A 10,668-nucleotide genomic window follows, 5' to 3' on the forward strand; every position below is an offset into this window, starting at 1 on the left:
ATGAGACAGTGTGGACTATGGCTTAAGATTATGTCCCAGACAAATACCGTATTTTTAAATAAAATTTCATTCTTTAGAAATTTCATACACTGTATAATGGTCATAATTATCTATTACTGCCTCTTTCCAATTCCCCTAGTGCTCCTTACCCCATATCTCCCCAATTTCATGTCTTCCACTTTATTGTTATTAATAACCCCTTAAATGAATTTGTGCTGTTCACATCTTCATGGATGTGTAGCAATCCACTAGCATGAGCAACATCCCAGCTTCCACATTCCCAGAGGAGGCTAAATTCATCTCTCACTCAGCAGTCATCAATTGCTAATAGCTCCTCTGATAGACTTATGGCTGAGGGAACCCTCTTCCACTCATGCCGGAATTTTGACTGGCTTAATGTTGTGCAGGTAGGTATAGCTATTGTGAATTGATATGTAGAACAATCATGTCAGGTCAAGAAGTCTATATTTCAGAAATGTCTTTCCTTACCTATGGCTCTTATGTTCTTTGATTTCCTCTCCTGAGCCTTAGACCATAAAATGTTGCAAAGGTTAACATATCCACAAATGAGCACTTAGTGCTATTTATACTTGGCATTCTGATGATTTATTAGTTTCTGTATTAACCATGACCCACTGCAAAATGAAGCACCTCTGGCCAAAGTTGAGGGCAGTACAAATCTACAAGTATAAGAATAAATTTATAATATAGTTTGACAGCATGACCACTTAGTAAAATGACAGGTTCCTGCTAGGACCTATTGTCTCCCCAGTCATGAGCTCTTGGCCATGTTTATAGTATTGGACATTAAATCCCCCTTGTGGAATGGGTCTCATATCTAATCAGAAAGAATATATTTCTTCATGTGTTCATTATTTTAGAAATAAGATCTCACTGCATGTGTTCTTTTTTTTTTTTTTTTGGTTTTTTGAGACAGGGTTTCTCTGTGTAGCTTTGGAGCCTATCCTGGCACTCGCTCTGGAAACCAGGCTGACCTTGAACTCACAGAGATCCGCCTGCCTCTGCCTCCCGAGTGGCATGTGTTCTTTAAAGGTTTAATCTTTGTCTTTGTCTTATTTTGTAATATGAATACATGACTAGGTGTAGACTGTGTGTGTGTGTGTGTGTGTGTGTGTGTGTGTGTGTGTGTGTGTGTGTGTGTGCGCGTGTCTGAGTTTCTAATCTTGCTTCTTTGAGTTTCTTTCATTCTGTGCTTTTGTTTCTCTCCTTAAATCTGGAAGGTCTTTGGGATTATTATTTCAAATGTCCTATGCTTTATTTTCTCATGTTATAGTATTCCAATTGTGTATGTTATATTATTTTACAATTTCTCACATTCATTCAATTTTCTATTTTTTATTTTTAACCTCAGCATTTTGGGTAAGCTTGTGTTAATCTTTCTTTACAGTCATTGATTTTTTTCTTGTCTGTGACTCATTTACTGATGAACTTAGCAGTGATATACTTTATTTCCATGGGAGTGTTAGTGTTTCTACTTCTTTGCTGATTTTTCCTTGAGATTCTAGCTCTCAACTTTCATTCCCCATCAAGTCTTTTTGGAGGATTATAATATAATTCCAATCTTCCTCTAAAAACCCTGCTATATATCACTTTACATTCACCTTTGAATTTCTGGCTTCTTTTTCATGAATTTTTATTGCATTCATATATACAGTATTCCTAAACACAACCTGCTCAGTCTTTATAAAGTTACTTATACGTAAGTATTCACTTTGAATCATTTGTCACCAGTCAACAGGTTGGTATACTCTTACCTAGCAAAGAACACCTCTGTCTCCCAGAGCTTTGCTCAGTTGCCTATAGCTCTTGACTAGCTTCCTTGTTCAGTTCATTTTTGGACAGTATATCCTTGTTGTTATTTTATCCACTTCACTCCACCTTCTGTATTTTCCTCCCTACCCTTTCCCTAAAGAGAATCCCAGTTTTCATTTCCTCTGTCAGGGCCACTTGTATCCTATTACTGACCTTTACTCTCCTCCTGCCCTTTTCTGTATTTATCTCCCTCTACTTCCTAAACAGTGTTTCCCCTGTCACGTCATTTATACCCTGCTATTCTCCTCCCACCCTTTTCTCTATTTACTCCCTTCCTTTCTCTGCTTTTCCATTTCCATGATCAAATCACTTTCCCTCCACTATTCCACCTCTATTGCTCCCCAATCCCCCCGTCCTGACAGTGGTCCTATTTTACTTTCTTGGTTTCTGTAGTTACTACATACTATATAGTCACATCAGAAGATTGGTAAGTAAGTTCTCTCCAGTAAGAGAGAACATGTCACAAGGAATCATATTATTTACTATTTACCCAAGCAAACAAAAAATATAATATATGTAATTCCATGAAATAATATATCTATATAGTTTAAGTGAATTTTTTTCTCATCTGGGTTGACAATGCACCTTTCTAGAGTCAAAGACCACCTAACCAAAAAAAAAACACACACACACAATACCAGACATGAGATGTCTTCTTTTGAGTTGTTGGTCATGGCTAAGGGACTCCCCAAATATACAGCTTATAGTTATTACCTTTGGTTACTCACAAGAGGTGAAAGGTTAGTCCCTATTGCTGGAGACAACATGAACTTCAGAAATAAAAGCTAACAGAGACTCCTGATCTGTAACTTACCTCCTTTCTCAAGACTAGCCTTCATGGCATTAGAAAGGCTCATGCAAGCTTTGAAGGAGGGAAGCAAACAAAATTCCTACCCAGCTATGATACTTATGAAGCACAACAAAGACCAACATACCATGATAATACTAAAGGGGTAGTACTGGCACAAATACTATGGCAGTAACAGCTTTCTAATTGGACTTAAGACCCACTCAACAAGAAGAAAACTATGCCTGGTACTAGAAACGTAGCCAACTAGTCAATACTAAATGGCTACTGAAAAATCTACAACATATAATTTACTAAAACAGCATAATCCCAAACAACAATCTATAAACATTTGTCCTTATAACCACAGATGAGTATAGACTTCACCCCTTGTCAAGCAAACACATCTTTTCCCTTTTTGTCTTAAATGCATATAGCTTATGTTTCTCATAAAACTGAAAATACTTATATTCACTTGAAATTTGATGCCCAATAACCACAAAATGTGTTTTAGATTTGAATCAACTGACATTTTTAGTAAGTTCACTCTGTTTTTTAATGTTACTAACATTCCCTATAGATTTTTTTTTGGTTTCTCTGTGTAGCTTTGGAGCCTATCCTGGCACTCCCTCTGGAGACCAGGCTGGCCTCGAACTCACAGAGATCAGCCTGCCTCTGCCTCCCGAGTGCTGGGATTAATGGCGTGCGCCACCAACACCTGGCTCCCTATAGATTTTTATTGAAATTTAGAAATATATAGGAAGAAATAATTGTGGCAAGTGGGATTTAATTTTTACAGTTTAGGAAATGTATTGTAGTTCTCACAAATTACTATAATATCATTTTATATTTTTGCCTTGATTTTTGTCTTCCCTAGAAGTGCAAAAACAGAAATATTTGTTTTTATAGCTCTTTCAAGTAGAATACACTTTAACTACTTTAGTGCCTTGTTGATGTGGTTGTAAAGTATGGGCTAGAAAAGAGTTCTGCAGTTTTATGATTGTATCTCCATATTTCCAGGAGCCTGTAACTTGGGCTGGACCATTCAAGTGTTTCTAATTTTGTAAGGAATTTTCCCCAGCTATATCATCATTCTACCAAAATTCAAGTGTACTTTTGTAAATCCTTCAACATTCTTTACTTTTTTTTTCATGTTGTTGACACAAAAAGGCTACAAGGAGTTGGAATCTAGAGAGCTCCTTTCCTCCATGGGAATGTGAAACCATTATAAAAGAAATGTTATACCAGAGAAGAAATGAAAACAAAATATATCTTCCTAGAAACAGGCAGTAACCTAAAATGTACATTGAATAAGGAAAATGCAATGAAAATGAGAATAACATAATAGGGGTCATCTAATATTGGGAAAATTAAAAAAAATTCAGAAGAAGAGAATCAAAGAATTGAGTGAGAAAAATTTGTAGAGGTTTACTCGGTGAAATCATTAATAATAAGCTAAATAAAATTTAGGTTTCAAATGAAATTTGAAATTTTCTTTTTTCTATCACAGCGATATTTAGCACAATAAAGCAATACTAAAAAACACTTAACAGATAAACAATTCCTAGGTAGTATTCTTGCCCTGTGAGAAAACACTTCCCCAGCAGTTCACCACTGTGTTTGACTCTTAGAGTCTTTCTTCACCTTCTTCTGTGACGATCTCTGAGACTTGAGGACAGGGGATATGATATTAATGCCCAGTTTATGGTTGAGAATTCTACAGTTTCTTATTCTCTTCACTTTGACCAGGTCCATTGCGCATATGCCTCTGTGTTGTAACTGCATGCATAGGAACTGCATAGATCAAGCCAGCCAAAATTAATGCATGGATGCAAGACACACTAACGGAGAAATTATTAATAATTCAGCTGCTGGTGGAAAATGAGTCAGTTTACTTTGACTGAACCTCTTGATGGGTTACCCACATTTTAGTAAATGGTCCTATAGCCATTCGCATAGGAGCCGCACTAAGTTGATTCTAAAGAAAATAATAAGGGCGTGCTGTAGAGCAGTTTCCTCTAAATGGAAACATTTCCTCTAGGAGAGAGTTGGAGCTTCATAAGACTCTGAAAACAAACAAAATTACTAAGTGTCTGAGAAAGTGGAAACTTGCAAGATTCTCCAAGGCTGCCCCAGTGTTACAGAAGGAGTAAACAACTGCTAGAAGAATGGACTCTGAATAGCCCATGTGCAGAGATGAATGGATTCGCAAACAGCTCCTGAGCAGCCTGGAGATTGCATAGAGACCTCCAGGGTTAGAGCTTCCAAGTCCACGTGCTCTTTTTGGTGCATCAACTGGTGTAGTCCCGTAAGTTTCCCACATTCAGACTCACATTAGTAATCCCAATAGAAGCTCTCTTGTTCATCAGGTTGAACTGTGTTGCAGTCATTACATTGGTCTGTTGTGGTTTGCCTTTCTGGGGTGAATCGACATGTGTGCTATGTATCCTCAGGGGAAAAAAAATTGTGATACATAAAGGGTTTAGCTGCAGATCTTTTGACTTTTTTCTTTATTTTTTATTTGAATTAGAAACAAGATGGTTTTACATGTCAATCCCAGTTCCCACTCCCTCTCCTCCTCCCCTATTACCCCCCAACTGGGACTGATCCAGACCCCAGGAACGTGGGTTTCAGTGAGGGACGTCCTGTAGTAGTTGAGCACTTATCACTAGCATAGGTGTGGACTTTGGGAGATCTTGTGATCGTAAGTTGCCTTTTAGGGCGCTCATTTATCTATTGCTACCGCCTACGCACATTTTCTTTCTTTGGTGTTGCCTCTCCTCTTATGTTTAAATTACTGTGGATCCTTTTTTTCTCTCTACTGTACTTTAAAGACCATTTTGATTTTATACTATTGTATTTTTTCATGTTTTTAGGTTTTTGTTGTTTTCATTTTTGTTTATTTTTTGCTGTTGTTGATGCTTTTACATCCCAACCAAAGTTTCCCCTCCCTCCTCTTCTTCTAGTTCCTACCCACTCCTCCTCTTGTTTCTCTTCAGCTACAGGAGGGACTCCCATGGATACCAGTCAGTCATGGTTTATCAAGTTGCAATGAGACTAGGCACCCCCTCTTCTATTAAAGCTGGAAAGGCAACCCTGAAGGAGGAAAGGGTCCTAATAGCAGGCAATAAAGTCAGAGACAGGCCCTGCTCTCACTGTTAGGAGTCTCACAAGAAGACAAGTTATACACTGTCACATATATGCAGAATATCTAGGTAAGTCCCATGCAGGTTCCCCGGTTGTTGAGTCAGTTTCCGAGAACCAGAACCCTCAGAGACCTAGATAAGTTGAGATTAGTTGAGTCTGTGTGTTTTCTTGTAGTACCCTTTATCTCACTGACCCCTACAATCCTTCCTCCCACTCTTCTGCAGGATTTCCTGAGCTCTGCTTAAAATTTGATTGTGGATCTCTGCATCTGTTTCTACCAGTTGCTTGATGACTTCTCTCTGATGACAGCTGGGCTAGGCACTAATCTTTGAGTATAGGGGAATAGAGTTAGGAATCATTTCCTTGACATTTTTGGCCAGTCATGTTTGGTTTTTATCTAGGTCTCTGAGGTATCTGACCTCTGGGTCCTGGCCCTCTGTGGTGAGTTCCCTCTCAGCGTATGGGTCTCCAGCTGGGTCAGTCATTATTTGTTCACTCCCACAATTTCTGCATAACCTTTACCCCAGAACATCTTATAGGCAGGACAAATTGGTGTTTGTGCCTGGATTGTTGCCCCAGTCCCTTCAATTCAAGTCTTGCCTAATTACAGGAGATGGCTGGTTCAGGCTTCTTCCATATCCTCTATTGCTAGGAGCCTTAACTAGGGTCACCCTCGTAGATTCTTGGAAGATTCCATTGCTCAGGGTCTCTAGCTCATGCCAGAGATGACACAGATTCCAGTTGTCTCTCCTTCCGTCATCACCAAACCTGATACCTCCTATTCCAATCCCTATCACCCTTTCTAACATTCTCCTCCCATGCACTGGCAAAGTCAGTTCTATTTCCTTTTCACAGTAAGATTAACACATTCCCTCCTTGATCCCTCCTTGTTACTTAACTTGTCTTGGTCTGTGGGACGGTAGCAGAGTTATCCTTAACAGCTAATAACCACTTATTAGAGAGTACACAACATGTTTGTCTTTCTGGGCCTGGATTATCTCACTCAAGATAATCTTTTCTAGTTCCATGCATTTGCCAGCAAATTTCTTGATGTCATTATTTTTAACAGTTAAATAATATTCCTTTGTTTTAATGTACCACATTTTTTAATCCATTCTTGAGTTGAGTGGTATCTGGGTTTTTTAAGGTACTCGCTTGTATGAATAATGCTGCCATGAACATTTGTGAGCAAGTGTCCTTGTGGTACGGTGGAGCATCCTTTGGGAATATGCACAGGAGTATTATAGTATTGATGGTGTAGATCAACTCCTAATTTTCTGAGAAACCGCCATACTGATTTCCAAAGTAGCTGTACAAGTTTGCATTTCCACCAATAGTGGAAGACTGTTCACCTTGCTCCATATTCTCTACAGCATGAACTGTCACTTGTATTTGTTTTTACCTTAGTCATTCTGACACATGTCATATGAAACCTCATTAATTTTGTTTTGAAGTCTATTTTGTTATATATTAGGATAGCTAGTTGCATTTAGCTTGCTGATTAGGTCTATTTTATTGGAAATTCTTTTTTTCAACCCTTTACTCTGAGGTAATGTCTTTCTTTGATGTTGAGATGTGTTTCTTATATGGAGCAGATGGATGGATTCTGTTTTCATATCCATTCTGTTAGCATCTGTCTTTTTATTGGTAAGTGGAGTCCACTGATATGGAGAGATATTTATGACCCCCAAGAACCAAGGAACAAAACATCCATCCAACAAAGACAAATTCAGAACTAATCATCCCCAACCCAGATCCTAGATGCCAGCTTAAGAACAAAATCGGTAAGAGCCAGGGCAATATGGTGCCACCAGAGCCCAGCTATTCTATGACAGCAAGAAAGACATGAGTATTCCAATGAATCCAAAGCACAACAAATCAACCTTAAAACCAACTTATTAAAATGATTGAGGTCCATAAAGAGGAAATTAAAAAATACCTTAAGGAAATGCAGGAAAAGGCAACACAAATATTAGCTGAAATCAACAAATTCCTTAAAGAATGACAATAAAACAAAGAAAATTCAAACAGGTGAAGGAAAGTATTCATGGTTTTAGATTTATAGCCCCTTCTTGCATTTATTTAATATTGTTTTCAGACTTTCTCATTATTTTACAATCTTTTTTGTTTCTTGCTGTTTATGGATTTTTCTAATCACTTACTGTTTTCATTTCATGATAATCACCTTCCTTCCTTTTTTTATTCACTTAATCTTGCTCCTCAATGTTCCCTTCCCCACATCCTTCCAAATCATTAATTTACTACTTCCATATTTAGATACAATAATGTCTAACTTCATACCTATTCTGCATCTGCTTTACCATTTTCTATATTATTATCAGCAGGGATTCATTAGTGGATTTTAAAGAATTTTAGGTGGCCATTGCAGAAGTTTAGGATCAAATCAGACCAGGAATTGGATTACCCTTGATGATTTTGATAAAAAAAAAAAAACAACCCCTCCCCAGCTCCTGGCTCCCAGCTCCCATTCCTCAGCTCCTGCTTCTTCGGGGCTCCAGAAGATATCACCAGGTGACACTGCCAAGATACCTTCTTCACATCCCAAGAGAAAAATTTCCAGGAACAACTGTTTGACAGCTATCTGGCTTCCCAAGCCACTGAGGATTTTAGAGGCAATGAAAGAAATGGCCGAAGAAGGGCCCTGCCTATTGAAACAGTACCAAAATCTTTCAGAAGCAGCTAGGAGAGTGGGCAATGATGCAAACCCTCAGGAACATATTCTTCTTTCCCTAGAGAGATATTAAGTGTACAAGCTAAAAAATGTCACTGAGCCTCAGAACTTGGGCTTGTCAAAAGAGGAACTGACCATAGCTGGGTATAGATGAAAGAGATGGGGAAGGAATCTTCTCCCCATCATGCAGAGTGTCATGCAGGACCTACTGACTAAGAATATGCTATACCCATCACTAAAGGAGTTCACAGAAAAGTAATCAGGATCATTGCAGTGGCACCAGGAATGGATTCCTCCAGAGCAGTTGGAAAGTTAGCAGCAGCAAAGTGATTTGAGAAAATATAAGAAGTTTGAGACACAGATGTTCACAGTGAGGCTACTCACAGGGCTCCTTTTGAGATTTGCTACATCTGATGCAGCAACTACAGGATTTGAGCCATCCTCCAAAAGAGCTAGCTTGGCAGATGCATCTTTGCCTCAACTATGACCTGGATGCCTTCAGTCTATAGGGCCCACCAGGTTCCAGTGGTGAACACTGTCTGATAATTTGAAACTCAACATGTTTTCTTCCCCTAGTCTGTGCCACGTGGAACATCTGGACTCATGGGAACTGAGGCAGGAATGTCATCTCTGGGAGCTGTCTGCCCCAAATTCTCTATATCTCATTCAAGACTATGCCATACGAGCTGAGAATCTGTTCTGTAAAAACTACTCTATCATTGTTTTTGTTGTTACAAACAGGCCAGTTCAGATTTTGATGGAGATTGCATTAAATATGTAGATTGCTTTTGGCAAGATTATAATTTTTACTATGTTGATCCTACCTATCCAAGAGCATGGGAGATCTTTCCATTTTCTGGTATCTTCTTTAATTTCTTTCTTTAGAGACTCAAAATTCTTATGGTACGGTCTTTCATGTTTTTGGTTAGTGTTACCCCAATTTATTTTATGTTGTTTGTGGCAATTGTAAAGGGTGATGTTTCTCTGATTTCTTTCTCCACCAATGTGTCATCAGTATATAGAAGGGCTACAGATTTTTTTGAGTTAATCTTGTACCCTGCCACTTTGCTGAAGGTGTTTATCAGCTATAGGAGGTCTCTGGTAGAGTTTTTCAGGTCACTTATGTAGACTATCATATCATCTGCAAATAGAATCCCAACACAATTCTTCACAGACCTTGAAAGAACAATTCTCAACTTTATATGAAGAAACAAAAGACCCATGATAGCCAAAACAACTCTGTACAATAGAGAAACTTCTGGAGACATCACCATCCCTGACTTCAACCTCCATTACAGAGCTATAGTCTTGAAAACAGCTTGGAATTGCCACAAAAATAGACATGTAGACCAAGGGAATCAAATTGAAAACACTGATATTAACCCTCACACCTACAAACACCTGATTTTTGAAAAAACTATCCAAATTTATATGCTGGAAAAAAGAGAACATCTTCAACAAATGGTGCTGGCATAACTGGATGCAAACATGTAGAAAACTACAGATAGACTCAAGCCTTTCACCCTGCACAAAACTTAAGTCAAAATGGATCAAAGACCTCAACATAAACCCAGCCACATTGAACCTATTAGAAGATAAAGTGGGAAATACCCTAGAATTAATTGTTGCAGGAGACCGCTTCCTGAACATAACACCTCCACTGTTGGTGGGAGTGCCAACTTTTACAGGCACTTTGGAAATCAGTATGGTGACTCCTCAAGAAAATGGGAATCAGTCTGCCACAAGATCCAGCAATTCCACTCTTAGGCATATACCCAAAAGAAGCTCATTCATACAACAAGGACACCTGTTCAACAATGTTCATAGCAGCACTATTTGTAATATCCAGAAACTGGAAGCAGCATAGATGCCCTTCAACCGAAGAATGCATAGAGAAAATGTGGTACATTTACACAATGGAGTACTACTCAGGGGAAAAATCAATGGAATCTTAAAATTTGCAGGAACATGGATGAAACTAGAAGAAACCATTCTGAGCGAGGTAACCCAATCACAAAATGACAAACATCATATATACTCACTCATATGTGGTTTTTAGACATAGAGTAAAGGATTACCAGCCTACTCAGGACACTGCCAGAGAAACTAATAAACAAGGAGGACCCTAAAAGAGACAGACATTGTTCCCTGGAGAAGGGGAAAGGGTCACGATCCCCTGAGCAAATTGAGAGCATGGGAAGAGGGGGGA

The 10,668-nt window shown here is 38.6% G+C and overlaps 1 pseudogene; it reads left to right on the forward strand.

Annotated features, from left to right (window-relative positions):
- Positions 1-347: 347 nt before the first annotated feature.
- LOC113837813 lies at positions 348-9,010 on the forward strand (annotated as a pseudogene).
- Positions 9,011-10,668: the final 1,658 nt, after the last annotated feature.

The sequence above is a fragment of the Cricetulus griseus genome, chromosome X (assembly GCF_003668045.3).
Source record: "Cricetulus griseus strain 17A/GY chromosome X, alternate assembly CriGri-PICRH-1.0, whole genome shotgun sequence".
In the NCBI taxonomy this organism is placed as follows: Eukaryota; Metazoa; Chordata; class Mammalia; order Rodentia; family Cricetidae; genus Cricetulus; species Cricetulus griseus.